Raw genomic sequence first — 24,935 nt, forward strand, 5'->3', positions numbered from 1 at the left:
CTTAATGGCATACTCCAGGCTGGTGACTTATTTCCCTGACACTCTCTTCTATCACAATTAAGTGAAGTGTTTGGTCAACAATTTTGACCCAAAATAACTGACACAGAGCATGCATGTGATCCTTCTAGAAGTGCCACAAGACAGCAAAGAAGAAGAATATTCTGAACATTAAGATGGGCCTTTGCTGGACCTCCACGCTCTCTTGGGAAATGGTGGAGTGCCTAGAGGGTAAAAATAGAAGGCTATTAGGGCAATATTGGTAGAGCCTCCAGTCTCAAGACAAGTGTATGGCAGTGGTTACCAGCACAAACCCCAGACCCAAGTGCCTAGATTCAATCTGGCCTCTGCCACTTAGGTACTGTGTGACCTTGGGAAGTTACTTAACTTCTCTGTCCCTCCATTCCTCCATCTATAAAATGATCAGTAGCACAGGTCTGTCTCACAGGTTTTTCTGAGGGAAAAGGAGTTACTGGGGAAAAAGAACCTAGAACAGTGCCTGCGGTTATGTGTGCAAGGATTGTAAACACCACAGAGAGGACTGACTCACCACAGTTTCAACAACGTCCCAGAGAAATTATGGCCACAGGCACACCCTGACTTCAGGGATGTGAAAAGAACAGTGGTAAAACATCTCCATAGAGAACCTGCTCCAATCACTATAAAACACAATCCAGTTAGCGTTCCCATTGTCAAGTCCCAATAAATGGAGGTAAACACCTATACCCACTGCTTTCTCAGTTGGCACCTCTACCCAGTTGCCTCGAAGTCACCTCAAATTAACCGATTCAAAGGGAAATCACCATCTTCCCAAGCTGGACCTGCTTCACTTCCTAGCTTCCTTTTGCCAGGACTGTTTAGCACTATTCACTTCTTTGTTCAATCTAAACACTTGAGAACCATCTACCTCTTTCTCTTATCCACCGTGCCCAATCAATAAGCAAATCCTAAAGTTTCCATGTTTGTCTGGATCTCAGACCTGCCTCCTCCTCTGGTCTCCATGCTCCTTGCATTTCTCCCGTGCTGTCCTAGTTTATCATCACACCCGCCTTACCTCATTCTCTGTATTGCTCCCACAGAGAGATTTCCAAAAGCAATGTAATCTATATCATATGCTTAAAATTACCCCCACGCTCCCCATTCCCTCCAGGCTAAAGTCCAGACAACATTGCGTTGTACACAAGGCCTTTCTTGCTCTGGCCCTTGCTTTCTGCTTCAGCATCTGTTCCAACACTCCCCATTCCACCCCCATGCGCATACACGCCTCCCTCTGCCCAATACCTTACTGAATGTGTTGTTCCCAAATATGAACGTTCCCCGTCTACCTTTGCCTGTGCCTCCAACCTCCCTTCCCAGCTCCCATGGTCCCAGGATGACCACTGGCCCAACACCACCACCACCACGCCCCTCCAGGATCAGCTCCTGGTCTCGCCTCCCTGACTAAGCTCTCTGTGATTTCCTCGGTCTCAGCTAGGAGACTATTCTCCTGTTTGCCCGTTGGCCACCATCTGTCACATCCCCCATCAAGCCTTTCTGGAATCAGGTCTCTGCTCCAATGTCACCTCCTTGGGTAGGTCTTCTCTCTGCACCCTCTATCCCCTCGATCTCTTTCTTTCTCCTCCTCATTCTTATGACTTGAAAAGTGATTTGTTAACCGCCTCGCTCTCCCACTGGAAAGTAAATTTCATGAGGGCAGGGATTCCATTGTTCACTTTCTCCGCTTCCTAAAACCGCATGAGAGCACCAGTAGCACCCAGTGTCTCACTGTTGACAAGAGTCTGTTGAGTCATCTGTCCCTCCCACTAGATTGTAAACTCCAAACTCCTGAAGACAAGGGCAAGGCTAATTGGGGTTTGTTTCTCAGGACCAGGAACAGTGCTTACCACGTGGTAGGTGCCCCAAAATAGGACATGAGTAAAACTATCTCCACTTCTGGCTTTACATTTGTTTTCTTGACTCTCTAATACAAATATACAGACTTGCAGGTCTCTCTCGTCTCTCCTCAGGATAGGCTCAGTCTGGTGGTGGTTGTTCTTTTAAATCATAGGAAGTCACACTTCTCCCCGCTACAGAGACACTCCTGGGTTTCCATAGTAAACAAAGGAAATAACTGTCACTCCATTCTCCCAAGGTCCTACACACCAGCTGGAGCTCTAACCACCTTTTCTTCTAGTATTTAGTTTCAGCTTTTCAGCACCTTAGTGGTTTGAGGCTGTTAGGAGACAGTGGCTGAGGAATCAGGTGTAAAATCAAATCGTAATTCCAGCTCTATTCTTACCTGCCTCTGCCATCAGCGAGTAGCTGTTTTCCTATCTACAAAAGGAGGAATGATTCCCAAGGCCGCCGCCCCAGGCCATCTGTGGTGAAGGGTCAGGTCACCTTGGACTGACCGAGGCGTGGTCCTACAGGCACAACTAATCTGCCGCTGTGACACCTTCGACTCACCAAGCAAGTCTGGCAACAGTTAACCTGCTCCAGGTGCTGTTCTGTACCAGTCTGTACCCTTGGTCCAATGTCTCTAAGACTTTCTAAACATCTGCTCTCATGCTCCAAACCTGTCTTGCCTTTGCCCAAAAACAAAACAGTTCACCAACTGGCACCAGCTCAGGAACCACCCTCTGAAAAGCTCTGTGATAAAGGTCCCATTTTGTAATTAGGATTGGCTTATCAACCCTAATCGCTGTGGTAATAGCAATAATAGCTGGGCATTGCCCTCCAGCTTGAGAGAATGAGGAGCTGGTTTTAATTTCTGCTTCTGGAAATCGTTGATAAAAATAGAGCCCATCCTAGTGACCCAGAAAGAGGCTCACCTTCTGATGAGGCTGCGTGGCCTCCACACTTCGCACACCGTGTGCTGAGGGGGATGGTGTTAGAATCCTTCCTTTAGAAATCGGCATCTCGGAGGTGGGTGTAGCTCAGTGGTAGGGTGCATGCTTAGCATGCACAAGGTCCTAGGTTCAATCCCCGGTGCCTCCATCTAAAAGAAAAGATGAAATCAGCATCCCTGGTCCTGCCTGTCTCTCAGGACTGTTGGGATCACTGCATTGTGTTGTGTTGTACTGTATGTTGCACTGTGTTACAATGGGCTCCATCCCAGTGGAAAGAGGGCTGGGTGTCCATGAAGGGCCTGGTGTTCCCACTGTCAATTATCTGGACAACTGGAAGGCCTTTCTAGAAGGCAAACTCTTTAGGCGCTGCACAAGGAGGTGGGAGAAGCGATGTTTCCTTAGCCTTATAATAAGACTGTGAGGAGATGTTTAGACTTAACCGTGCCCACGGGGAAGTGGGCCCACAGCCAGGTCAGCAAATCATGAGTTAGTCTTACGCAGAGCACATGGCCCAAGTTTATAACAGTTTGGGTCTTAAAATACCAAAAACTCTCCATCGCTTGTATCTATTATGCGTTAGACACCTTTTTAAAAAAATTTTTTTAGGGTTGTTTTTTGGGAGGGGGGAGGTAATTTGGTTTATTTACTTTTTTATTGGAGGTCCTGGGGATTGAGCCCAGGACCTTGTGCATGCAAAGCACATGCTCTACCACTAAGCTATGCCCTCCTCCCTGCATTAGGCACTTTATTATAAATGCTGTCTCATTAAGTTTTCCCACAACTCTGCATGACAATCTATCTGCAAGGTTGGTGATTATGCTCACTTCAAAGATAAAGAAACCAAGTGCGAGCAGCAAAGTGACCCCTGCTTCTGCTCTGAGGTTTTGTGGCTAATGGAGCCGTGATCCTATTTTTTATCAGCTCACTTGGTCAGTAGTGCGGTCTTGCTTGAAAGCTCCAGCCTCCTCTCAGTTCTGTGCAGGGGCCCGCGGGCAGGGCTGTGAGCTTAGGGCAGAGCCACGGGGTATAGACACAGAGCATCCCCTTTGCTTTGGCTCGAGCTTGCGGTGGTTGAGCCTGGGGTCATTGTGAGGGAGCCTCAGGGGACAGGCAGCCTCAGAGGACCAAGAGGTCACTCCTCACAGAGATTTCTGGCCCAGTTCCAAGTTTGGAGTAGCCAAGTGTGGTTTTTAAGTGAGGAAGCCAGTTTTTCCTTTCCACTTCTCTGCGCTGAGAACTGAGACATTCTGAAATCGACTGGCAGTTATACGTGGCACCTGCGAGATGTGCAGCTCCCAGTTCCCTGTTCCCTTACACGTGGGATGCAAATAGTCCCACCTCCATCAATGAAGTCAAAATCTCTGGGGGTCAGGCCTGGGCGCTGGTGCTGTTTAAAGTTCCGGGGAGAGTCCACTGTACAGTTAGGGTGGAGGACCACCCCCCCCCAAGACCATCTGGGGAGAATCTTACGTATGACAACTAGACTCCCCAGACACTGCCCTGTTTTCTCAGCTTCCTGTTCTTTCCTGCCCTTAACTACTCTCTCCGGCTTTGCTTCACGGAAACCTCAGAACCATCATCATCAACTCCCCCATAAGCACTTAATCAAATACGTCGATTTCTATAGAAAAGACTATTTAGTCACAGCCAGAAACTGGTGAAGTAATTTGGCAACTGTTTTGAAATATAAAAAGAGTGGATCTTTAGGGACAGATAAAAACATCTCAATTATGGACTCATAAAAGGATCAGAAATAGTTACATAATTGTATAAATAAGTAAATCTATCATATCACCAAGAAATCTAATTATCTAACTAGGAAGAAAATAAAAGAACCTTGGGTAGAGAATTGTGTTGATCCTAGACAACATAATATGTTGGAAAAGTAGAGAATGGCATTTCTTCCCAGCTTTCATATTTAAGATAACAGAAAAATCGACTGCACTATGTTGCATACATTATGTTTGAAAACCAGGCCAAATTATAACACTGTATGTCAGGGTATAGCAATAATGCTACAGCCCAGAAAAAGAAGAGAGCAGTAAGTGCGCATAACGTCCCCAGTGTAAACAGCAAAGCTGTAAGCTGCAGAATAAGTAGTAAGTGGCATTAACCTCCTCTGCCCCAAATGCCCAGCCCACAGAGAGGAAATTATTAAAAATTCCACAGATGCCCTTTGGCTAGCTGAACCCTTAGAAAGAAGTTCCATACCAAAAAGCCCAGAAATGCTGTTGAGCATAATGAATGAAGATAAGCCTCAAGGTCCTTTCAAATCTGTCACTGGAGATATTGCAGGACTGTGATTGTGACTGCAGCCATATTTTTAGAAAATAAAACTTCTAGTAAATTCATGGTTCTAGTGAACCAAGAAATGTGAAGACTTTCTGGGAAACAGGGTAAGAATCGAATTTACCAACTGTGCTGTATCCCCTATTTTGTCCCGTAAAATCAGTCAGGCTGGGCAAGGAACAAGCCAGACCCCACACACGGGGGGTTTGCTGCACCATCTGCACTTGCTAATCCTAGAATGCAGTTGCGGGCTGGTTCCAGGCTGTGAGCCAAGCTGTGAGTGGGTGATAAGTGTCCCTCTTCCTGATTTCCAGGTCCCCCCACCCCCCGACGCCAGTGCATATGCCAAGTGCCCTGTCTGCCATCACTACCTTTTGCCGGGCGGACAGAGCCTCTTGCATCCTTCCCCCATCACATGCCCCACCCCTCTCTGCCTACTGCCAGCCTCCAAGACCAAGGCAGTAACTCCTGACGGGGATAAACTGGCTGTGTGATCATGACAGAAGGCACAGAACCTGTCCTAGCTTGAGTAGCGTCCCCACCCCCCAAATTCGCTTCCTTCTTGGAACCTTGAATGTGACTGTACTGGAAATAAGGTCATTACAGATGCAAGTAGCTAGGATAAAAATCATCCTGAAGTAGGGTGTGCCCCTAATCCAACATGACTGGTGCCCTACTGAGGGGAAGAGACACAGGGACACAGACAACACAGAGGAAGACAGTGTGAAGAGAGCAAGAGATGCCTGCCGTGTGAGGACACGGGCAAGATCGCAGGATTGCATCTACAAGCCAGAGAACACCAAGGATCGCCAGGAACCACCAGAAGCCAGAGGCACCCAGAACCTTCAGAGAGAGCATGATGGCCTGACTACACCTTGACTGTCGGACTCTGAGCTTCCAGAACTGGGAGAGAATACATTTCTGGTGTTTTAAGCCACCAATTTGTAGTACTTTGTCGCCCCAGCCCGAGGAACTACTGCAGAGCCTTTCAAGGTAAGCGTGTGCTGGGCTGCTAACCACAGTCTCCTGCAGACTTGGGGTGGAAAGTAAGTTTCATCTCATATTGTGGCTCATGTTGCTTCCCGGGGGCCACTTAGTGCTCTGCTTGGAGTTGGGCTGTGAGGCGGTGTCCAGGCTCTACAAAGAAGAATGCCTTTGGACACTAGTGTTCTCTGCCGTGAACCCAGAAGAGGGAGTGACAGCCCTAATGCCAGCTCAGGGCTCAGAGCCTCGGTACCCACATTATAGTCAGCGGCTCCCACGATCACCCGCTGTCCTACTCTGTTGAAACATTTTCTGGTTTTCCACTTTATGGGGGGAAAAAAGGAAATAACTACAAATAACACACTCAGAACCTTTTTCAAATATATCTAATCTCTTAAAAAGGTGGAATATGAATTCTTAAACAAACACACTGAATATCGGTTGATTTCATCAGTGGAAACTTGGTTAGGAAGCCAAAGAATGTTGCAGAAGGGTCTTGCGAGACAGGACCAGCTTATAAAAGTTTGAATATTTAAGATATAAGGTTGATGTGTGAATATATGTATGTGTATGTATGACTGAAACATTATGCTGTATACCAGAAATTGACACAACACTGTAAACTGACTATACTTCAAATAAGTAAGTAAGTAAGTAGGTAAGTAAGTACATAAATAAACAAATAAATGTGGTTTCAGAAAATGTGTGAGGCTGGAAAAAATGGTTTTTAACCAACAGGATTTAGATTATAAGATTTCAGAAGAAAAACAAAGGAGGATTTGGCTCACTGTGTAAGCTTGATTTCCCTAGTACCTAGCTCGGGATTTGGCAAGCAGCAAATTCAGTGAACAAGTACACGACTGCATATGTTAATTTAAAAAAAAAATAAAGGTATTTAAATACCAAATGCTATTTGGACATAAGAAATATCATCTTGATAAGCTGTAACTCCTCTATACTCTTTTCCTCAGCTTATTAAGAGAGAGACGCAGAACCATTTCAACATTCTGAAAGTCAGCATTCAAGAATATTAATACTGCTACTGTAATAACAACAGCAACACATGGCACATGTAACCCTACTAAATGCCAGCTACTGTCACCGTTGCTTCTGTTACATCTACTAACTGTTTAATCCTCACAAAAACCCATCATTTTGCAAATGAGGCAATGCGAACACAGAGAGGTTAAGTAACCTGCCCAAGTCACACAGCTAGTAAGGGGCAGAGCCAGCCAGTGTAGCCCCCTACATCATGCAGCCTCTCGTGAGGAGTCATTCCTTCAGCAAAGGTTTATGAAGTATCCACTACATGTGAGTACCCAGTTTAGCCATCACACGGAGTCTCTTTGAGATCACCGCCCACTCACATTCCTCCAAATCCAAGCTTCTGACACTGCACAGCCTCCTCTGTAAAGCTGATGTTCAGACTTGGCAAGCTGTCACTTACTCAGCTCTCTCTCCCTCAAGGCAGGTAGGTATGGAGAATCCTTTCAGATATAACACCCTATATCCAAGGTGTGAATCATGGGGCATTAACTAGGAAGGACCTAGTGCCAGTGGCTTGTCTTCCTAAGGGGGAAAGTCAGTGTTTGCAAATAAATTCCTTTAGCCTATTTTAAAAGCCAAATTGTCTGTTTGCTTAAGTAGCTATCTTCCCAGATGTCACATTTCCCCTGGACATGAATGGAATGGCCACAACCGAAATTACATTTTAAACAGACAAGCAGGAGGCCAGCAGCAATGATTCTGTTTGCAGGATCAAGACTGATGCCTTCCTTTTGCCAAACCTCCTGGTGATTTTAGTAAATTTTCTGAATACACGTGAGAAATCAGAATGAGAATGAGGGATTTTTGCTAATGGGGATCATTTGCTTGATGTGGCCAAGATAATATGTGGGTCATGTTTCTTTATGGACTCCCTACACCATCCCCAGGATACCTCCCAGGCTCTAGCTAGTTAGCAGAGCTTTTACTGGCATTAAACGTTATCTTGAAACTATTCAGAAAAACTTTAATCCATACATTATGTTTCTGGGAAATAAATATCACACATGGATTCATGCAGCACTCATTTCCATCTGGCCCCTGAGCTACACGCTCTGCTTATGCACCTGCTTGTGTATCAGTAACACAGCGTGTGTTCATTAGAACAGCTAACTGCTATGGCCAAGCCCCAAAATGTGTACCAGCCCCACCACTACAGATGTTCAATCTGTGCTGACATATTAATCCTGGATGGATGAACAGCCCTCCTCCCTGGCAGCCTCCTCCATGCAGTCACTTAAAATATACCCAGACCCATGAGAGCTCTTCCATGCTCAACTCATGACTTTCAATGTAGCCCTAGGTTTGGAATCAAGCCAGGCCAGGAAACGGTACACATCATATTCCAACAGGTAAGACTCGGTCATGTGGGCCACTCCTAATTGCAAGCTGTGATGTTGTGATTTATGAGAAATAAATCATTCAGGTGACCAGAGTTACATTTCTCATTTATATTTGGCTTCATCCACAGTTCCTAGTTCATAGCTCCTGAAACCGTTGGAACTTTGTTTCAAGTGTTGAGAGTGATTAAGGTGTCTTTCGTTAGGTTAGTAAGTTGACTTCTGGAAAGCACCTAAGGATGGGGGCTGGTTGCCAGTACAGTCAACCCTGTTATTAAAAGGTTAGAATTTTCAGTCCCACCCCCAAGGTCCAGGAAGGGGAAAGGGGCTGGAGGTTGAATCAATCACTTGCGCCCAATGATTTAACCAATCGTGCTCATGTAATGAAGCCTCCATAAAAACCCCAAAGAACTAAGTTCCGAAAGCTTCCAGGCTGGTGAGGACGGGGCGGTGCTGAGAGGGTGGTAGGCCTGGAGAGGGCACAGGAGCTCTGCCCCTCCACCATGCTCTGTGCAACTCTTCCTTCTGGCTGGTCCGGAGGTCTATCCTTTTATAATAAACAGTGCTCTGGTAAGTAAAATGTTTCTCTGAGCTCTGTAAGCCACTCTAGCAAATTAATTAAACCCAAAGAGGGGTTGTGGGAACCTCTGATTTACAGCCAGTCGGTCAGAAGCACAGGTAACACTATGGACCTGTGATTGGCATCAGATTCAGGATTGAGGTGGGGCAATCTTGTAGGACCGAACGCTTAACTTGTGAAATCTGATGCTGCCTCCAGGTAGACACTGTCAGAATTGAGTTGAATTGCTTGCTGTTGTGTGGGAAGCTCCTCGACACATGCTGGAATTGGGTCCAGAAACTCAAAAGATGTGAGGACCTGGGAAAAGGTGTTGAGCTGAGAACTTTCTGGGAAGGAAATGAGAACACAGGTTTTGATGAGCCCTTAGCATCTTTGCTATACAACAAGTTGTCTGATTCTGGACAAACCCTGATCCTTATTTTCCACTTTCAGTAACAATGTACCATTCTGATGCTGTAGGCTGCATGAAGACTTTCAGTTAATATTTTCAAGTTCGGTTTTTAGGGCTTTTCCAGACAAATAAAAACTGACAAAAATCTGAACCATTGCAGTAATCCATATTAAGCCCTGGAGTCTGAAAGACCTGGATTTGAATCTGAGCTTTGTCCCTTAGGAAGTAGCTGGTTGATCTGGGCGAGACATTCAATTTCCATAGCCTCAGTAAGACAGGTGCAAGGACAGCCCCTCTCTGGTGGAGGTGCTGGGAGCAGGGCTTGAGATCACACCCTTATGACAGTGATGAACCGGGCCTGGCACAGAGTGAGCCCTTGTCACAGGATTCAATCATGTTTCACGGAGACCCCAAATGACAACAGATACCAACTGCCAAAGAAAGGGGTGCAACCACCGTGTAACAAGTAGGATTGTGGGGGAGGGGTCATGTAACTCTCCAACCCCTCTCTCCCGTTAAGGGTATTAATAGCAAGGGGTTGGAGGGGAGCGCTGCTGCTGAGAGACCCCCTCACCCACCCCCAAGAGGACAGGTGACGGCGCTTGGCCCCTAACTTCAGAGCTGAGGGGGGGTGTTGGGGACACGGTGGGCTAGTGCCTGAGTCAGGCCTAGGAACTTAACTGAGCCTGGCTGGCCAGCTGCTGGGTCAGCAGAGCAGGAGGAGAGGGCTGCGCGGGGATCAGTCACTAGCCCAGAGTCTGTCCAGAAAGCATGTGTTTCTGTGAACCGAAAGTCAGCATCAGTGAGAACCAGGGGCAGCGGAGAGAGAGCTGAGGCAAAGGCTGGCCCCTCCCTGACTGGAGGGCCCTTGGGGAGGGTTTGGGAATCTCAGCATAAAGCAGCTGAAGAAGTACTTCCAGGGATCAGGGGCCATGGAGCAAAACTGACCAGAGGCCACAGAGGTGTTTCGCCCACTTTAAAGAGCCGCGAGTCAGAGACCCCAGTGATATGAGTTTGGGACTGGGCTGGGGGAGGGGGAACTCCCACCAAGTCACAAAAAAGCATAAAAATAAAAAGTTAGCTTTCCAAGCTGATCAAGTTCAGAAAAGTGGTGCATTCCTTTTTAATTCATACATTCCTTCAACAAATGTTAACTGAGCACCTATTATCGCCAAGAGCTCTTCTAGGTGCTTGGGGCACATCAGTGAACAAAACACTGATCTTGCCTTTGTGGAGCTTATCTATTAGTGGGAGGAGACAGAAAAAAAAAATAGATATAGCAAATAAGTAAAATAAAAAGCATGTTAGAAGATGATGAGTTCCAAGGAGATAAGATAGCTATTAACATAAACAAGAGTAGGGCTGCCATTTTAATCATGAAAAGTCAACAACAGATAAACAAGTTTCTTCTGTAGAGCACAGGGAGCTATGTTCAATATCTTGTAGTAACTTATAATGAAAGAGATCATGAAAAGGAATATATGTAGGTATATGTATGACTAAAACATTATACTGAACACCAGAAATTGACACAACACTGTAAACTGACTATACTTCAATTAAAAAAAAAAAAAACTGAAGTTTACTCATGATGCCAAAATTTGGGGAGCTTAAAATGAGATACAGATATCAAAAAATATAGAATGCCTCTTTTTTTTATTCTAAATCTAGACATCTAGAAAGGACTAGATTTACCCAAAAAGAAAAAATATATACATCTGAGGAAAACCTATATATTCTAGGTTGGATTCCTCAGGCTGCTGTAACAAAATACCACAAACCGGGAGGCTTGAGACAACAGAAGTGTATTCTCTCACAGTTCCAGAGGAAAGTCCAAAATCAAGAGCCGCAGAGCTACAGCCCTCTGAGATCTGCAGGGAAGAAGCCTTCCTGCCTCCCCCACTGCTGAGGGGAGAGGGGGCACCTAACCTTGACACTCACCGTCCAGTAGCTGGAGTGCTTCACATCACATGGTGTCGTGAGTCTGTGGTCTCTCCTCTTCTTATAAGGACATCAGTCACATTGGATTAAGGGTCCTTCCAACTCCAGTGGGGTCTCATGTTAACTAATTACATCCATCACACCCCTATTTCTAAACAAGATCACATTCTGAGGCACTGGGGGTTAGGAGTTCAACACACGTTTTGGAGAGGACACAGTTCAACCCATAACAACCTCCCAATTCACTTCATAATTACTATAAACACTATATATAAATTCTGATATTTAGCACGAGACTCTTAGATAACACACTTGCAGAAATATTCCATTTGGGGGGTTTAAATTTTGAAAACATTTGGTTGAGTTAGCGCTGAGGAAGCCTGACATTTATGCTGCACTCCTTTGGAAGGAAAGTAGCAACCCTGAGCAGAATACTTCCCAGAGGGTTCCAAAGCATTTACTTACACATGAAGGCTCTGAGGCATTGCTGCTTCCCACCACCATTGCTCCACATGTGGTCCTAGCTGGCTCTGGTCCATCCTTCCAACAGAGGAAAACCTGTATGTTCTAGGTTGGTTTCTGCAAAATACTGCAAAATTTCTTAAAGCAGAAAAGATGTTACCTTCACCCTCCTTGAGACAGCAGTAGCCTTCTGATCACTTAACAGTGTGTTCAGTTATTCCCACACTCTCCTGGAAGCACTATCTTCAAACAAGTGGATGCTCTAATTTCACTGATCAGCACAGTATTACACAAAATTACTCTCTGCTCAGAACACCAGAGCTACAGGGCATCCATCAACATTTCAAGTCTCTTTAAAGCAACTCATTTCAAAAATATCTTCTTGGTCAGGTGGGGGTCCTGCTTTGGGTAAACTCTGTCAGGTCTGGCTACATAATTCGGGGAGGGGGCTTAGTGCAAATGAAACTGGGATCCTTGTTCAAAACTTATCATTCACTTCAAGACAACATTAGCGGAGTATTAAACCACGTCTGAGGCCCAGCCTAGCACGGACCCTGCACATGTCACGTGCCCCCGAGGCCAGCCTTGAGCTCCACCCAGCCTAGGAACTTCCTAGGCAATACAGCCTCTGAGTCGGTTAGAAGCGTTGACATCAGTTCCATTGTGAAACCATGTTTAATTCAGGTGCAAAGCCATTTGTCACCTCTTAATTCTAGGCATGCAGGTTCTGAGCAGAGAATCCTGACTCCAACTTCCTCCATTCTTTCTTTTTTTTTTAATTTGTTCAGCTTTTTGGTGGGGGGGGGGCAGGTAATTAGGTTTACTTGTTTTTTTTTAGAGGAGGGACTGGGGATTGAACCCAGGGTCTTGTGTATGCTAAGCATGCGCTCTACCACTTGCGCTGTACCCTCCCTGCCCAACTTCCTCCAAATGTAACAGAAAAGAACAAATCTGACTCCGTATTAGATCTGTTTCTTTGGCTTTAATCCTGTGCCCTGTTTTCTAGGCTTGGTCTTGCTGGCTCTGCACCTTTTGTAGAGGAATGTTGCCTTTAGCCTGAAATATACAGGAAAGCCTATCCTCAAGGCGTTGACCTTTAAGGATATTAACACTTTTGTCCTTATATAAAGATAACAAGTTGCAGAATAGAAAATAACATTTGTTTTGTTAGAGATTTTACAGGGGCACCATGACCTGACCCACGTGGACAGCTACAAGAACAAAGAATTCAAACACCAAGGAGTTTACAACAACCAACCACACTCCCTCCACTTTTTAGTATAAAAAGAGCCTGAATTCTGACTTGAGTAAGATGGTTCTCCAAGACATTAGTCTGCCATCTTCTTGGTGTGCTGGCTTTCCAAATAAAATTGCTATTCCTTGCCCCAACACCTCGTATCCCGATTTATTGCCTTGTCGTGAAGCGAGCAGAACGAGTTTGGACTCGTAACACAAATTCTCCCCAGGCACCAGTTACCTGCCAGCAAAGCCGACCCTGGCAGCACCTCGTCCCTGCCAGCAAGAACTTACCCAGCCGGCAGCCCTCAGGGCCCCAGGAAGGGAGCATAGCAGACCGTGTGTATATTAAATTCAGCTAGAAACCAAAAATAGATTTTTTCATGTGAAATTTCCTATTTTTAAAATATTGTCCACTGAATAAAAATTTAAGAAAACTGTGCAAGCAAAACAAAAGATAAGTCCTATTCAGTCGTGAGCTGCAGTTTACCAACTTTGTCTCATTGGAGGGTTACTTCCACAGGACCTACACAGCCCCTCCCCGAAGCCTGCCTGTGACAGTGTCCCCTCCTTAAGGCTGCACTTTCTTCTCCAACAGTCACTCCTGGGTCACAGAAAGGTGTGAATGTTACCCATGTGCACACAGAGCATCATAGGATGTGTGTCTGCTCCCTCAAATGCAGAAAAGGTTTGGAAGGTGCTGTGGTCTCTGACAGGGGCATGAGCGGGGAGGACCTTACCAGGTTACAAGCCTGGAGCAGAAGGTGAGGAGTTGAAGCCTGGGGTGTCTGAACAAGCCAGGGAGACTGGCCTTGAGTGAAGCCAGCTGGCCCCGGGTGGTTGGGGACCAGTGGTGAGAAGGGTGTGGCCGGTGGCACAGAGCTGGTGAGAGGAGAGGATGGGGAAACTTGGAAAGGATGCGCCAGAGGAGAGAGGCCCAGAGGAGGGAGACAGTGAGATGAGCCCACCCACAGCACAGCTCACCAGGTTGGCCCCTGGTGTCCAGGCCTCATCAGAGCACTGGTCACAATGAGGCTGTGGTCCTAGTTGATGGATAGCTCTCCTGGAGAACAGTGTGCCCTTGCAGACAGTTCTAAACATGTCTCGTGATTGTGACTTAGAGTCAGCCAGCTGGGCAGCCCAGTGTCTCTCCAAGAGCAAGAAGCACGAAGTGCTTTCCTTCCCTGGCAGCACTCAGGGGAGCAAACACTTGGGGAAGTTGTTCATACCTCTCATTGTGGGTTTCTGTTTGATGAATTCCACGTTCCCAGGAAGTTTAAGTAACACAATAGCTCTTGTTGGGTATGGGTGGGGCAGGGTGGGGGACAACTTTGTAAAGCACCTGGTTGACACCATGAATAGAAAAAGGCAGTCGGACACCAGCCCATCCCAGAATGTGCTGTGTTACCTGGAGCTGTCTGAGTGGGCCAGCTCTGAGCAAGGGAGGAAGAGGAGGCAGGAGCTGGAGGGGTGGACAGCTGACCCTGCCCCGACAGGCAGACCTGGAGTTGACCGTAATCCTCAGGGAAGACCTGAGCTTCCAAGGAGGCCTGAAAGGACCAGAATCATCCTCCGTTAGGCCCTGGGGCTCAGGTAAGTTACCAGAGTTGCCTCAGACCACCAAAGGCCACTGTCAAAGGGCACTTAGCCAAGTCCAGCCTGTTCACAGCATGAGCATCAGTGCATTAAAAGCCTCAGTGATCTGAGGTGGGTAGTGACGGGTGCTGTGTGTATCCTTCTCCAGGAACTTTTGAGAACATCTTTCCAAAAGTCTATCCACGTGATATGGAGCCAATTGAAAATTTGGCAGCTATGGTGTCTTGCAGGTTTAATCAAAGTAGATGAAGTATATTTTCTTGCCTAAATTACCCAGTATGGTTTCAAACACTGAATACATTAACCATGTAGATTTTAACATTCATTTCTCCCTAAATTGTTTGGATCCAGGGCAAATATTTAAGTTGGAGATGGCTTGTGTTCTTAAACATTTTACAGGAAACGTGTATATACTTAATATATATTCGCTTCGCTTTGATCTTTATCAAGTAATAGAATTAATTCTTAAAGAATTTTCCACAGTTTTCCATACTCATGGCCCATAAAGCAAGACAGAATTTCCACTAAATAACTAAGTGCCTTAAACACACTATTTAGAATGCTAAAGATGGGCTGTATAATCGTGCCAGTGTATAAGAGTGCAGAGAAGGAGGACGGCAGAGGGAGGAAGGACAGGGAGGAGGCACGAAAGGTTCAGTGTCTCATGCAGGTGATGCAGACTGCCCCGCATGGCCAGGGGCCCCTCCTGAAACAGAGAGGAACGGCAAGGCCAACTTTTTCAAAGCCAGAGGGAAGCAGCCCACGACTGGACTCCAGCTGTGGTTGTCTTAATGACACAGCTGAAGTTATTTACAAAACAGAAACAGACTCACATAGAAAACAAACTTGTGGTTACCAAAGAGGAAACGGGGTAGGAAGGGATAAATTAGGAGCTTAGGATTAGCGGATACACACTACCAAATATATACCAAATAGATAAACAGCAAGGACCTACTGTATAGCACAGGGAACTATATTCAATATCTGGCTCACTCAGGCATGGGGTTGCCTGTGTCTGGGGCTAGTTTGTTCTGATGAAGTAATGAATGACTCACGTTCACTTCCCCAGTGAAATGCAGACTTCACTGCTTTCAGTGCTTTCTTTCAGTTGCCAAGAGAAGATTTGGCCTCTTCTGTGATTTCGCACTTGCATCCGTGTCTCAGCATGCCAGCTCTCCTTCTGGGGTTGATGAAGAAAATATTTCACTAAGTACAAAGTCACGGCATCCCCATCAGAGCCGTCGGGATGCTGGCAGAGGTAAGGAGCGTGGAGGTCCACGTCAACCTGGGGGGTGGTGGCTGCCTCTGAGTCCTGATGGCAGTGATAGTCACTGGTGAGAGGGGTGAAGGGGGCTGAGAGCAGGCAGCAGAGGAGCGTGGGGTGGAACAGGACAGGGGAGCACGTCTTGGGGCAGTTCCAGGAGTGCAGACACCACTGAAGCAAGAAACGGATGCAGTCTCTCTACGCGGAGCATTTGACCAAACCATGGTGATTCTCCCTTTATACCACAGACTTTTACTTCTACTCTATATGATGCTGAAAATACTGTTAGAACTGAAAACACAATACTATGGATTCTCAAAGAACCAGTAAAATGAAACTTCCTGTGCCATGTATATTATTTATTGCTGCACAGCAAATGATGCTGACAAACTTAGCGGCTTAAAATAAATATAAACATTTAATGTCTCACATAGATTCTGGAGGTCAGGATTTGCAGAGCAGCTTGGCAGGGCTGACCCAGATCCAGTCTCTCATGAATTAGAGTTGGGGCTGCAGTCATCTGAAGGTTTGACTGGGGACAGAGCATCTGCTTCAAGATGGGTCACTCACGTGGCTGTCAGGTTGGGCTGGTGCTGGCCGTCCAGGAGGTCTGAATTCTGCCATATGGATCTCTCCACAGCATGGCTCAGGTCCTCACAACCCAGAAACTGGTTTTCCCTAGGGCAAGGAATCCAGTTGATTGGTGGAAGGTAGAAGCCACAATGTCTTTTATAATTTAGCATTGGAAGTCACACCCTGTCTCTCCTGCTATATCCGACTGTTTAAACAGGATTGCTCCCCTATTTACTGTGGGAGGGGACCAGACAAAAGCATGAATGGCATGAGGGGAAGATCCCGGGGGCCATGTCAGGGAAAATGCATGTCTACGTAAGAACATGGCAAACACAAATACATTCTTGGGGAAAATGATAACTGAAATCCTCAGAAAATCCAATTGTTTTCACGTTTCAAATCCATCCTGCATCTGAACCAGAAATGCTTGTGGCAGAAGTGACAGAACTCCACTTTCCTTTCAACCTTCAGTCCATCCCTGAGAGATGAGGACTAAAGGCTGCAGAAAAGGCTCAAAGGGGAGACCTGCAGGAAAGAAGAGAGGAAGGAACACTATTCTCTTCTCTTGCAACTGATTGGAACGTATATTACCACCTGCTTGAAAAGTGCCACCAGGATAAAAGACTGCTCTTAATCAATAAATCAAAGGTAAGAAATAATTGAAATCCAGTGAAATTCAGTTCTACTATAAAGACCAAAGGGGCAGTTTGCTAACATGACACAGATGAGAAGGGATAGCATCAAACTCAGAGAAACGAGCGCAGATAGAAGAATGAAGGAAAAACGATTTGATGTTAACAAAGTCACTTTCACACAATGTGACTGGGAATCCTAAGTCATGGTGGCCAGTGTGAGAACAGGTAACATTAGTATCGTTTGTTAAGTAGCAAAGCATTCAGGGAAACTTTCCTTTCACTTAATTGCAATTAAGATTTATAACCCAAGGGTTGTGTGTGTGCACTGTGCTCATTGCTTGCAGAAGAGATTTGGAGACAAAGAAAAACATGCCCCCAGTGCTCAGGGAGCTATTCTTTAGAGAGAGAAATAGACACGTACCAATAAGTGACCCATGAGTTCCTACAGGGAAGTACAGGCAAAGGACTATGGGAGTGCTGAATATAGATGATTTAAGGAGGGGTTCCCAGAAGAGGTGGCAAATGAATGGGGCATTGTAGGATGCACAGGTTGTTGATAGGCAGAGCCAAGGGGGAAAGAGAATGGGCAATAGAGCAACACTAATGAAAGATCTGGAACAATGAAACAGAGGTTGGCAAATGCAGGATTTATCTGGAGAACAGAAACAATCTACACTGTAACTAGAGTGAAGGGTTGACATGGTCAGTAGTGGATGGTTGTCCTTGATGGGAGAAGAGATGGAGAGAGTACACTGGGACTAGGACTGGAAGGGTCATTGCTATTAATTTACTTGAAAGCAATGGAAACCATATTACTAAGGTTCAAATCCTAGCTTTGCCACTTACCAGCTATGTGAACTTGAACAAGTTCCTTAAAATCTCTGTTCCTCAATTTCTTCATTGGAAACAGGGCATGATAATAGTATGTAATTCATAGGTTAAAAGAGTAAATGACTACATATACATAAAGCAGAAGAACGGTGCCTGGAACAGTGTTTTATCTTCATCATCATCGTCATTGTCATCATTTGTTTAGGGAGAGAACTATGGCAGTTCTGTGAATGGCAAGTGGGGGTAGGTCTGTGCAACGTTGTGAAAGTAGACTGGAAAGGACTAATGATCAGTCAGATGTGAAATTATGAAGTTATGAGTCCAAATATGTGCTAAGTTTACACTCCCAGGTGAACTAAGAGGCTGGAGAGTGTGTGGTCATGATAAGCAAAGCTAAACTGAAGAAACAAATTAAACCCTCCAAATCCCAGACCCAATAAAGTAATGAATTATTTCTCACATGGGACATACCCTACATTGGCTGGGGGGAGGTTCTGTTCTGCTCAGTCTCCCAGGGACCTGATGGAAACCCCACCATACTGGAGCTCCCCTCTGGAACAATAGCCTCCTTGGTCACTGGGACAGGGCTAAGGCTGTAGATGCCCACAGACCAGAGCTAGCGCACAGCCCCACCTGACGGCAGGTGGACAGCTCTTCCAGGGGGAATTACATGGATATTAAATGCGCAGGAAATGCCTCTGCTGCAGAATGAATGGCTTTGAACAGAAAAATAACAAATTTGGCTTTGGATGTGGTATTAGGTTGCAAGGGCTGCATAAGAGATTACCAAAGATTGGATGGCTTAAGCAATAGAAATTTATTTTCTCACAGTTACAGAGGCTAGAAGTCCAAGATTAAGGTGTCGGTAGGTTTGGTTTTCCCTGAGGCCTTTCTCCTTGGCTTATAGACAACTGCCTTCTCACTGGTTCTCACATGGCCTTTCTTCTGTACCCAGCCCTGGTGTCTCTTTGTGCATCCAAACTTCCTCTTAAAAGGACACCAGTCAGGTTGGATAAAAGCTAAGCCTAATGGCCTCATTTTAATTTATTCACCTCTTTAAAGTTTCTATCTCCAGAGAGTCATATTTGGAGGTACTGAGGATTAGGGCTTCAACATATGAATTTTAGGGGACACAATTCAGCTCATAGTAGATATGTTCAGTTTGACCTATCTGAAGGAATTACCTAAAGTTTGTCTTAAGAATAAATTATTTTTGTTAGATTTTGGAAAGTTTTACCCTAAGTCAAATGAGTCCATTCACTCTAAGAAACAGTGAGCATGCTTGTTATTTCTGTTCAGTTTTTGACAGAACCAACAAGTTAAACATCCTAAACATGAAACAAAAGGAAAAATTCCTCTTTTGTAAAGAAAGAAAAAAACCTGACCTCTGGAATATACAAATGTTAGCAAAGAATGGAACCATTCATAGCTGCGAAATGAATAATGGATTTAGCCTGGCATTCATTAAAAAAATGGAGGCCTCAGTAATGATCCTAATTAAAATAAAATTAATCTCAACGTCATGCAGTAAACACTGACAGAAGGCAACATGTCCACGATTATCTCCTTACAGCTTTCATTAGCGTATGATTAGAAGCTATCATTTGCCATGTCTCAGTCTACATGCTGCCAACATTCAAAAGAACAGTTTAAAATTCAATCCTGCAAAGTAAGCTAAAGACAGGCAGATGACTGAATTTTTCTCTTTGTACCCATGTCTCATCACCACAGAAAAAAATAGCCAGTGACTAGAATTACAGTAAAAAGTGCTTTATGAACTTTCAGTGAAACTCCAATCAGGTCAAATATGTTCTCACCATACTACTTTATGAAAACCAAACAAACAAATACACTGGATATGTTGTGAGCTACAGTTCTAAAATACAGGGTGGTTCCTTCATAGATTTTTTTCCCCATGATCGGCTCCTCCGGGTGTTGTAAAATCTTCTCTAACAGTTCCATCTCTGCCCCATACAATTCAGCACTTGCTTCCTTGACCTTGTACTAATGGTCCATGCATATACATTGCCTCCTGCATTTTGAGAGGGGTATATGTCACATGTTTTAAGTCACAGTGCCCTGTGAGACTGAACAGAGCTGGCCCTAGGGAAATCCTCATTACTACAACATTAGGGGATAGGTTATATGTTATAAAGTACAGGGCTATTCTAGGTCAGTGGTTTTTAAACTTTCAAACAATGTGTTCCAAAATCCACTCTAAATTTTCCCTCCTCTCCAGAGTTTGACAAAAACCATCTTTTTTTCCCTCCCTAACCAGGGAGACAGGAACTCAAGGCTGGGTTATGAATTAGGAAGGTCCCTGATGGACAGTGGCTGCCTTCTTGGCATCCACCTTCCTGTGGTATTTGCGAAGAATGTTCTGTGTTGTAGGTCTAACATCATCCCCAGACCTCAAACCACCAAATACATAAATGTAGTCACAGCGGCAGCATGTCATAAACCCTTGTGGGAGATTAAGAACAATACTGAGTGTCCAAGAGCCCACCCCCCAGAAGATACAGGTGGATAAACCACGGCAGCAAAGAGGAGCAGGAATCCTATCACACTTACTGTTGGACTTAGAGCACAAGCAAGAGCAATTATCTTAATTGACAGAAAAAACTCAGGTCCCACCTAGACAATTTCATTATTTTGTTGGTTGAGAATCACCAGACCATATGACTCCTCATGTCATCCCCTAGTCTCTGGGCAGTCAGTAAATTCTTCTCAGTGGATTGGCAAACGAGAAGACCAAAGGCAGGGAGATGAGGTAAGAGGCCATCTGTGGCTACAATCCAAGCAGGAGGACATGAAGCCCTGAACGATTCTACCCCAATGAACAGAAAAGAGAGGACAGACTTGAAGTTTAGAAGGCGGTAGAGTTGATAGGATTTCACAGCTGGCTGACACAGGGAGGAAAGTGGGGAGTGAAATGGCTCCCTCCCAGTTTTCTGACTCTGTGGGTTCCGTTTATAAGTCCGAGAAGGGAAGAGGGGAAGATTCTGGTGTCGATTTCTGTCTTGAATAGGTTATACTGGAAATCCATAGTGGAATCTTCTAAAAGGTAATAAAGTTAATGGACTCTCAGTTCAGAAGAGAGGCCGAGATGGAACTTCAGAGTTGGGAACTGTATAGATACCCAGGGTATGGATAGGATCTCTTGGGAAGAATACATACCTTGCAAAGCACCATCATTGGACGGCATTCAAAAGTGAGACCTGCTGGTAAATCTTCACACAACTGGAACTTTGTATCCTTTTTCCTAGCTTTGAGCAGATTAACTGAGAAGAACATGCTCTACTAAGATCCCTACTGAGAAAAATCCAAAACCAAGGCTGAAGCCAGTGTCTAGGTATTGTCATTCTCTATCTTGCTGACCAGAATACTGTCCCCCAAAATAATGCTGTGTGGTGTCACTGCTTCCCCATCTGAATCGGACATCTCTCGTTTACCATTTTGGATTCCCTCAGCCTCACCTACATTTTATTTCAGCCTCCACTGGGGAACCAGCTCTGGGACAGCTCAGTCAGTTTCACCTACACCTCAAGGCTCTCATCACTCAAACCAAAACCTCTTTGTTGACATTATAGGGTGGGATGCCTCAGGAACCGACTTGGTGCCTGCGCATTTCCAACCTGCAAGATGAATAAGTTAACACCTTACAGGACAAACCTATGATCTGCAGAGAACAGCAGTGGGTGCATAGTCCTTTCTCCTTTCTTCCCCTGATGGACAGTCCTGAGATGCATTACATATGGCTCCTCAGGTGGTCCCAGTGAACCAGTGGCCACTGCTGCCGGCAACTCAGTAACACAACCTTCCTTCCTTCCCTGGGATCACACTCCCCAGTAAGATCCTCATACACAAGCCTTTTATTTAGCCTCTGCTTTCTGCAGAACCCAAGGTAAAACACAACGGAAATGAGCAAGTGAAGAAATAAAACTATCCATCTGCTTTTAAATATTCAACTATGTGGAAAAAGGAAAGAAGATGACATACTTTTGGAACTAAGTACTACCAGCCCATTCTGAAAACTGGTTTTTATAATCTAGGTCAAATTACTTCCAGCAGAGTCAACAGCATGGTTTATTTTAGATTTTATATCCTGACATTCATGATTTCAAAATGTATTTATCAGGAAGTCAATTCAACACATATTGCCTAATGACCCCGTTTATAGAATGTTCAGATACTTCCAGTCATTTTCAGGAATTTGCTCATCCAGCATTTCAACCGCTGTTCATTGGTACAGTCAGTACACACTCCTTTTCCTTCACCTTCTGTCTTGTGCACAATAATCATCTATTCTTTATTTTTCTTTCTCTGTCAATTTCTTCTCTCCTCTGACTGGTCATACTAAGAGCTAGCAGCTGCCACAAAGTCCCTGAAAATAGGATCCAGGGAATCACATATTTTGGGGGCCCACCTATGAGGCTCCAGCCACTACCCCTTTGGGAAAGAAGCAGGTAAGGTGGGAACCCAGGAACAGAGAGGTCAACCACCAGCCCACCATGGGCTGGGCCCTGACCTGCCTGAGGAAGCACAGAGAGGACTTCCAGGCAGAGGGAGACATGTCAAGACCCTTTGGTGACAGAAAGGCCACATTCACTTATTTGACAGGTGGTTACTGTGTACCTACTCCATGCTAGAGGACACATCACTGAACAAGACAGGAAACTTTCTGCCTTCGTAGATCCTACCATTGAATGAGGCCACAAGATGCTGCTTGCCACAGTCAAGACCCCCAAGAGGAAACAAGACCCACGGATGATGACCCCCATGGCTGTTGCAGAATTCAGCTTCTTGCCCTCTGCCCTCAGGTCTCGCCCTCCACCCACTGGCCACACTAGTCAGCTCTGTCTGAGGCCACTCAGCCCACCCATGCAAAGATGCAACTTGGCTCAAAGGTAACATCCTGATGGAGAGCTGTTGCCTCATCCTTGTGCGTGGCTACAGCTCCCCCATCGAGCCCCTCACCTGGTCTCCTCTCTTGTAGGTGTTGTCCCAGGATGAGAGAAGCCCCTGCAGCCCTGCTTCTGACCCCTGCAGAGATCGGTGTCCGAATCCAGGAAACTGCTGAGTCCCACGAGTCCTGCCCCATCCATTGGCCATGGTCCTGCCCCTTTAAATCAATGACCTTCAGAATTCTTTGATCCTGATTCACAGAAACATATATAACATATTGTCAAAGAAACTTTTCATCAATCTAATTCTGAACACATTTCAAAGTTGTTTTTACAATCCTGCTGCAAAGGAAAGGCCTCCAGGAGCCCACTCAAAGATTTGTGGTGGGAACATTTTATAGAAAAAGAAGATGGTTACTATTAGACTAACTACTAAGAGAAAATAAATCTTTGGGAAAAGGTCACTAGACTCTTGACTGATACTGACAGTCAACTGGGTAAGTAGGTAACCAGTTTCCTTGAGCAAATCTTAATCCCATTAAGTTCATCAGAAAACCATAGCAGTGTTCCATCAGGACTGCTAATTTCTTCCCAGAAGGAGGTTGTGAATTCCATCATATTCAAGGTTTTATCCTGAAATTTGAGACAATTTTCCCTTTACAGTTGCAACCCAGAAAGCACAGGCATGTATCATTGAAATGGAAGTCCTAAGATATGTTTCTTACTCTTCCCAAGTCTAAAGAATTTGAGTTTTCCTTTTATTTTCTATTTCCTAAAAAAAAACCCAGCATTTTTGTCTTTACTATATACTGATAGTTCCCAGTCTGCAATATGAAAAACACTGCTGTGGACTATTCTGTTTGTGTGCCAAGGGGAAAGATAATGCCAGAGACTCTGCCTTACAATGTTGTGATTTACTTACAAGAAAGATGCCATTCAAAATTATCATCATTCTTTACACTTGAAATGTTTGATGTTCCGTTATTACTCATCAAGGTCCAAATGCTTTCCAGGAAATACATCTGAAAGTTTATAATAGGAACCAACATTAAAAGGTAAGAAAGTTCATAGCAGCTTTACTTATAAAAGCTAGAAGCCAGAAACAGCCCAAATACATTGAGACTCAAAAAGATCAAGAGGTTTTTCAAAGGTATACAAATAATTCATGACTAAGCCAGACTAGAACTCAGATCACCTGAATCCAAATCAAAGAATCCTTCTGCAACCATCAGCCATGTCTCCTTCACGCAAGGATTAAAGGAAAACCCTAGGAAAACTCTCACTGCCATCTCCCTCTGACTCCCCCTGAACTTACACAGAGGAATGACTGCTGAGTGATAGTTAACTGGTAACTTTAAATAAAGCTACCACATATTCCATGTATATTGCACGCAAGCAATGTGTTCCCCATTGTCACAACTGGTTGACTCCTCTCAACAAACTCATGGTAAGTGTATCTGTCCCCGCTTTGCGGGTAAAGTAACTGAGACTTAGAGAGATTCAGTAACTTGCCCAAGGTCATATGGCAGGTAAGTGGAAGGCCTGACTAATTCAAACCAAAGTCTGTCTGGCTCCAAAGTCTGTGAATTTAAACAATAACACTCCTGCCTCCTCTACCAGGTTTTAACAGAAAGCATTCTTCCTTAAACGCATGCAACCACATCCCATCTCAGACCTGCTTGTTGCTTCAGCCAGTGGGCAGAAGGGTCACCCGGTAGTTCTGTAGTGTTTGGATCCCAAGAAAAGAAATCCCTCACGATGCACCACGAAGATGCTGAGGGGTGTGGGAGGAACAGAGAACTTAGAAAGGCAAGGCTCTTGTCATCATTTAAATAAACCCAGACCCATTTATTTGGGCAAAGTTAGAGAAAAAACATATTTCCACGTTCCCATACAAGCAGAACCGACTAAAATGTTAAATGCAAATTTTACCTTCATGAAAGAACATTTGTGTGTTGAGAAAGTAACCTACATTTCAGGACCAAGTGTCAAGGTAGGTTTTTTCAGTTTGCAGCTCAAATGTCATTTATCTGCCTCCTG

At 45.0% G+C, this 24,935-nt stretch overlaps 2 long non-coding RNA genes across 4 annotated transcripts; one reads left to right on the top strand and one right to left on the bottom strand.

The window, feature by feature from the left end:
* Positions 1 to 2,812: 2,812 nt before the first annotated feature.
* On the bottom strand, positions 2,813 to 23,921 carry LOC141578463 (uncharacterized). 2 transcript variants are annotated; one of them, XR_012508849.1, is made up of 7 exons: positions 23,818 to 23,921; positions 22,969 to 23,146; positions 16,523 to 16,630; positions 15,744 to 15,868; positions 11,860 to 14,642; positions 11,395 to 11,539; positions 2,813 to 2,974 (listed from the first exon to the last, which is right to left on the bottom strand). It is a non-coding gene; the product is annotated as an uncharacterized LOC141578463 (long non-coding RNA). The 2 variants fall into 2 exon arrangements; XR_012508848.1 differs by having other exon boundaries at positions 11,395 to 11,545.
* Positions 15,773 to 23,121, top strand: LOC141578464 (uncharacterized). 2 transcript variants are annotated; one of them, XR_012508850.1, is made up of 4 exons: positions 15,773 to 15,946; positions 16,997 to 17,173; positions 22,612 to 22,898; positions 22,988 to 23,121. It is a non-coding gene; the product is annotated as an uncharacterized LOC141578464 (long non-coding RNA). The 2 variants fall into 2 exon arrangements; XR_012508851.1 differs by having other exon boundaries at positions 22,685 to 22,898.
* Positions 23,922 to 24,935: the final 1,014 nt, after the last annotated feature.

Source organism: Camelus bactrianus, chromosome 8 (assembly GCF_048773025.1).
Source record: "Camelus bactrianus isolate YW-2024 breed Bactrian camel chromosome 8, ASM4877302v1, whole genome shotgun sequence".
Lineage (NCBI taxonomy): Eukaryota > Metazoa > Chordata > Mammalia > Artiodactyla > Camelidae > Camelus > Camelus bactrianus.